Raw genomic sequence first — 6,438 nt, forward strand, 5'->3', positions numbered from 1 at the left:
GATGCGATGAGATGTCCCATTGTTGAATATGAGCCAGGAAGAAAAAAAAAAGTGAATCCTTCCTTCCTTCCTTCCTTCCTTCCTTCCTTCCTTCCTTCCTTCCTTCCTTCCTTCTTTCTTTCTTTCTTTTTGTTCTATTCAGTTCTCAAAGGTTTGGATGATGCCTACCCATACTAGGAAAAGCAATCTACTAAGCCCACTGACTTCCATGCTAATCTCTTCTAGAAACTTCCTCATAGGCATGCCAAGAAAGAATGTTTACTGTGGTAGCATGTTTCACTCAATGGCTGGTCAAATTGATACATAAAATTACAGCACACTCTCCATTCTCCCAGAAATACCCCAGTCACAGGTATCAAGCTGTTTCGTTGGCCAGAATGTTCTACGCTTCTCTATCTGGAGAATACCAGATACTCTCCTTTAAGTTCCAGTGCAAATGTCACCCTGAGGAGCTTTTGTAGATTTCTTCAGAGAGTTCTGCTGTTTCTTTTCTGTGCAACTGTAAGAAATTGTCTTATTGACCCTAGTCTAATTGGAGAGAAATTTTACATGAGAAATTTTGTACGGTATAAGAAGCAAAGCTTTAGCCTATTCAATTATGTATATCCATTGTGGTTTCCTCTTCATACAAGCGCCCCAAGATGGATCTTCAGTTACTGCTTGTTGTAAAACAAAATGACAAACCAACAGAACACGCCAGAGAGTGTCATGCTGTAGCATGTCTCATTACTCCAGGAAAAGTGAGGGGCATTGCTTCATGTTGCTAAGGGATAGGTCTCCTCATTATTTGGGCCTCTGCTCAAAGTATCTCCTTCCAGAGGACTTTGGTGACCATTTTGTCTCAGTACCCATTGTCCTGCCTAGTTCTTTTGTGTCACATGACACCATCTGAAATCATTTTCTGCATGTGATTGCTTGCATGAGTGTCATCACCTTTTTTCCCAGAATGTGGCCCTATGAAAACAAGGACTGAGCCTCTTTCATTTAACAGCTTGTCCTCAAGCATAGGAGTAACGCATGTCATGTGCACCAACATTTAGCAACTGGTAAATATCTCTTGTATGTCAAAACAAAACCAAAAGTCAATGAACAATCACTGGGAGCTAGTTGGAGCAGTGGTTTTCCCTCTCATGGATAAATGTGGGGAGTGGGCTTCTGGATAGGTCTTGGAAATGACCACGAGTACCCCATGCAGGCTAATGTTTCTACCAAACTGAATCCATCTCAGGGTAAAATCTGAGCCGTTTGTCTCACCACACAACCAGCTGAGTGCCAAGAACCTCTGCAAACAAGAGAAGGCTTACCATCGTAACTCCTATAGGTCGGAGTCACAGGTTTCTGTGAGTGTCCCCATTTTTGACATTTTTCCCTTTTTTACCAGACTTCTTAAATATGTCAACTCTAAGCTCTTTAAAGTGAAAAGGAGGAGTAGGAGATAAAGGAGGAGAAGGAGAGAAAGGAAAGATAAATAGTTAAAACAAATTTGTCTTCTTTTTGGACTTGGAGTTGCAGGATAGTCATGTTGGGTACATTTTACCGTGAATAAATGTGTTTCCCTTAGTGAGACAGAGCAAACGATACAGTTCTAACCTAGCCACCAAGGCCCAGCTCAAATGTCAGCTCCTCGATGGTCATCTCTGATTACATCAGTCTTTATTTAGCTTTTTCTAGTCTGAATTCCCTATAGAATTAGCACTTCTAACTTGAACTCTTAATTGAAGTCTATCTTAAGTTAGTGCTATTTTTCAATGTCTTTGTGGTGGGCTCTGTGCTCACTCTGGACAGATGACCTACCTTTTGGATCAGTATATTATCACAGCACACTGCACTGGGCTGAGAACCTAACTTGACGACTGATGCCAAAGCACACAGATGGCCCTGGCCACAGAACTGTGCATATGTGGTTTCATTTGATCCTTTCTGACACTCTGGGGATAGATACTATTTTACAAGTGAGGAAATTGGAAGTCAGAGTAGTTGAATCATCTGCCCAAGGCTACATATCTCATAACAGCTAAAACTAGAACTCTACCAGGATTTAGCCTGTGCCCTTTCTTCTGAAACCTGACTTGGAGAATATGTTCCTGGCAGATGAATACTCAGAGTCAGGTTCATTGACCACTGATGGTGGGCATGGAATCTCGATTCTGAAACCATTACCATTCTTAGACCCATACATGCAGTCCCACTTCAAACTAGCTTCCAAGTATCAGCAACAGATGATGTTCTACCTCAGGGACTGTTAGGAGGTCATGGGTAGGAAGCACTGGGTTCCATAATTGAACCAGAACAAGGGCCTTTGTGACCTGCTGTGCTTTGTCTTAGACTCAAGAGCATCCAAGGGAAAAAATCTGGAGAGAAGACTAGCAAGGAGTTTTAAGCTCCTGCCTGCAGTAGAACTGATGTCCCTTCCCTTAAGCTTATCAGAAGTTGCTGATTAGCATCTTGGGGAAAAGGTATGTGTCTTTTTTATTTGGGGAAGAACTATTTATTTCTAAATACTTGCATCTTAAAGATGGTATTTGTGATGATTAATTTTATGTGTCAACTTGACTGAGGTAAGGGATGCCCAGGTAGCTGGTAAAACATTCTCTCCCTCTCTCTCTCTCTCTCTCTCTCTCTCTCTCTCTCTGTGTGTGTGTGTGTGTGTGTGAGTGTGTGTGTGTGTGTGTGTATCTAGAAGAGATTGGCATTTAAATTGGTAGACTGAATAAAGGAGATCTACTCTTATCAATTAGGTGAGTATATTCCTAATGTTGAGGGTCTGAATGGAACAAAAGCAAAAAGATAAGGTGAGTTTTCTCTTCCTGGGCTGAGATGTCTATTTGCTCCTGCCCTCAGATATTATCACTACTGATTCTTAGGACTTTAGACTTGGTCTGGGAGTTATGCCATCAATTTCCCTGGTTCTTAGGGCTTTGAACATGGAATGAAAGAATATATATACTTATGTGTTCATATGTATGTACATATATAAAATATGTGAAATCTATTAAAAAATAGATTATATAAATATATAATCCACTTTATAATATATACATTTTCTATGAATATATATGCTTCCTATAGTTCTGTTTCTCTGGAGAACCCTAGATGGTACAGTATTTTTAAGTTACTTTTTTTAAAACACAGAATTATGAAGAAAATGAAATCTACTTTTATAGAAAGAGGCTGGATACACATGTTATTCCTGGTTATCTCTGTTAGAGAGATTATTAATTTCTACATATATGGCTTTATTTGTATACAATTTTGCATCTTTCTTTATTTATCTAGCACATCATAAACTTTCCTTTGTCCTTAAATAGTCTTCATGAGCATAATTTTCATTGGCAGCATCATAGTTAGTTTATGGGCATACTATAATTTACTACCATTTTTCTAACATTTGGTCATCAAAATTGTTTATGGTGTCATGTTTCACTGAGTGCCTATCAGCTGTGGTGGTGATTTTGTTTATATGGTGGTCACTGGGAGGTTACCCACATATTAATTATCCTAAGATCATCTCAAATCATCATCATCCAATGACTTTCTTCGTTTCTGTATATTTGTCATGTAATGATACCATATGAGCTCTTGGGAAACTCTCAGGGGAGGTCATTATGGCTGAACAATAGTCTGTGTGGATTTTAAACATAGTCTTTGGCACACTTATGCTTTCAAGGAAAGGATTGCTCTCTCATAACTAAGTTTTCTGAGTTAATGCAGTTCTCCAGGGAGGCCTCTGTGGAGGCAAAATTTCTTATTTCATGATTTGCTATGGCTTACTTAATGCTGATTTCCACAGCACCCAGCAGAGTTTTGATAATATTATTTTCTTGCTTTTGTGTGTTTTCCTGTGGATTATTCCTTGCAAATAATGATGTTCACACCTCCAGGAGGAATGATTTCCAATTCCGAAATGGAGACTGTCAATATTTAAAACTTGGTGATTATGTAAATTTAATCAAACTTTCCTCCCTGGCAAAGTATGTTACCATCCTTTTAAAATTCATTCAATGCCTCATTTCTACCACCACCCCAATAGAGTAGGTTGGTAGTAGGTTGCTGTATTTTTAAAAAGTGCCATCAGGACAGCTGTGGAATGGTCCAGATTCAGCACAGGTGTCCATCTGCCTGGCCAGGTGGCTTTGCTGGCAGCATACCTTTGTTCCCTACATGCTCCTGTGGCTTCCTGGGCTTGCCTTCCTTGAAGAAGCATCTATTCTTTGGATCTTTCCCATCTCTTATTATCCCAAATGGAAATGATGGAACATTTAGAGACCTCAGAGTCAGGAATGAGCCTAATAATACAATTACTGGTTGAGGAAAAAAACATGGACAAACAGCTCACAGCATGGACAAACAGCGTTTTCTTAGTCTGGGGTATAGCATCTTTAGAAAATTTTTGTTATTTGTATTGATCTGTATCATATGGTGTAAATGAAATGAGTGTTCTTGCTGTGTAAACACAGCTTCCAGATGATTGTTTGAGACAGCATGCAGCCACTAAGCCCCTCCTGTGTGTAAACACTGGCTCTGCTTTAAAGCAATGGCTTTTAATTGATTTTTGGATTATAGATCCTATTGAGACTGATAAAAGTTGCAGATCCTCTGCAAGAAAAAAAAAATACAATGACACCCAGGACTTTGCACACAATTTCATGAAGTTTACATAGACCCTGAAGCCAGGTTAAAGCAAAACGAAACAGTAAAACAAAACAGTAAAAAGCAAAGCAAAACAAAACAGTAAAAATCCTTCTGAATAAGCTCAGACACTCTCTAGAAAAGAAAACCAAGCTCCAGAGAAATTTGGTCGATTTAATCTATTTAGCAAGCAAATAACAGAACTGAAATTAGAATTCAAGAATTTCAGTTAAATATTGCTTTTTTTCCCCCCAAACTGTAATGACTTGCTCTTGCTATTATATTATTATTTAAATATGCAGAGACAGGGGTTATATTCAAAATATTGACTAGCCCTTATAGCTTGGGAACATAGCTAAGCACTGCAGCAGCAGCTGATGTAGCAGGCAGGGCCATGAGTCCCCAGTCAGCTGCTTTCTTCTCTGTGCACAGAAGGAGAGACTATCCAAGACTGAGTCTGACCTGCCCCCACCCCCACCTCAGAGCTCAGAGCTTGCCTGAACACCCGCTGTGAGCTCAGGGACCATTCTTTGAATAATGTGCAGTTTGAGGTTTGCTGGGAGACAGAGCAATTGATTCTGGTTTCTTAGGCAAGTGCTTCAGATTGAACAATTAAGTTTTGGGTGTGGTTGAAATCATGGTCTCCAGAGAGACCCATGCAGCATCATCAACCTGAAGGAAGACTCAGCCACAGGGACACCTCCAGTGGATCTCTGCTGTGGTTTACAGTTTCAGCAGGATTGTTTCTAGAAGGAAGATGTCCATCCTCTTAGGGTTTGAGAACAATTATTAACCATTCGATGGGACTCAGGACCCATCTAATGCAAATCCAGTCCCATTTGCCTGCCTTTCTGCCCCTTCTGTTTCCCTTTTGTAATTATAGAAACAGTCTTAAAGAGGAGAAGCAAACTCAAGTTATGTGCAGAAACTCAGTTCTTGTGTTCCAAGCTTGGCATTATTCATAACATTTCTTGTTTATTTGGACTTCATGATGAAATGCCATCTTTATACAGAATTTTTCTTTAGCTGCTTCCTACACTACAGTCTGCCCTTCATACCCACAGGCACTTCAAACAATTGCAGTTTGAACATATTTTTTAAAGACTTGCATTTGTATGAACATGTGCAGACTTTTTTTTGGTATTATTTTTTTGGTTATTATTCCCTAAATAATAAAATATAGCACTATTTTCATAGCACTGACATTGCATTAGGTATTATAAGTAATCCAGAGAGGACTTAAAGTACAAAAGAGATTTGTGTAGGTTATATGCAAATACTATGGCATTTTATATAAGGGACCTAAGTATCCTTGGATTTTGGCTTCCTAAGTGGTCCTGGAACCAATCCCCCACAGATACAGAGGGACTACTATATATTCTCTTTTACTGCTGTATATATTTAATGACAAAACATTTTATTAGAAGTCTCAAGTCCACAGATTCAATGGATCAGGAACCTTGAAAGGAAGATAACAACTACTTCCTGAAAATACACCTTCTTTGGCATGCTTTGTGTGTGTGTGTGTGTGTTATTTATTTTTTAAATACACAACAACAGTGGAATGCATTACAATCCTTATTACACATATAGAGCACAATTTTTCATATCTCTGTATACAAAGTATGTTCATGCCAATTAATGCCATTATACATGTACTCTTTTTTTGCATTACAATTCTTTTTCATATCTCTGTTTGTATATAAGCCATGTTGGAACCAAATTCAAATCTTCATACATGTATTTTGTATAATGATGATCATCACATTCCACCATGCTTGCTAATCCCCTCCCCCCTTCCCCCCCACC

The 6,438-nt window shown here is 39.0% G+C and overlaps 1 long non-coding RNA gene across 1 annotated transcript in view; it reads left to right on the plus strand.

Annotated features, from left to right (window-relative positions):
* Positions 1–1,740: 1,740 nt before the first annotated feature.
* LOC125617988 overlaps positions 1,741–6,438 on the plus strand; it is a 40,950-nt gene continuing 36,252 nt past the window's right edge. Inside the window, exon 1 of the long non-coding RNA XR_007349193.1 lies at positions 1,741–2,456. This is a non-coding gene — a long non-coding RNA (uncharacterized LOC125617988). The remainder of the gene's footprint in view (positions 2,457–6,438) is intronic.

This window comes from Marmota marmota, unplaced genomic scaffold (genome assembly GCF_001458135.2).
Source record: "Marmota marmota marmota unplaced genomic scaffold, marMar, whole genome shotgun sequence".
Taxonomy (NCBI): domain Eukaryota; kingdom Metazoa; phylum Chordata; class Mammalia; order Rodentia; family Sciuridae; genus Marmota; species Marmota marmota.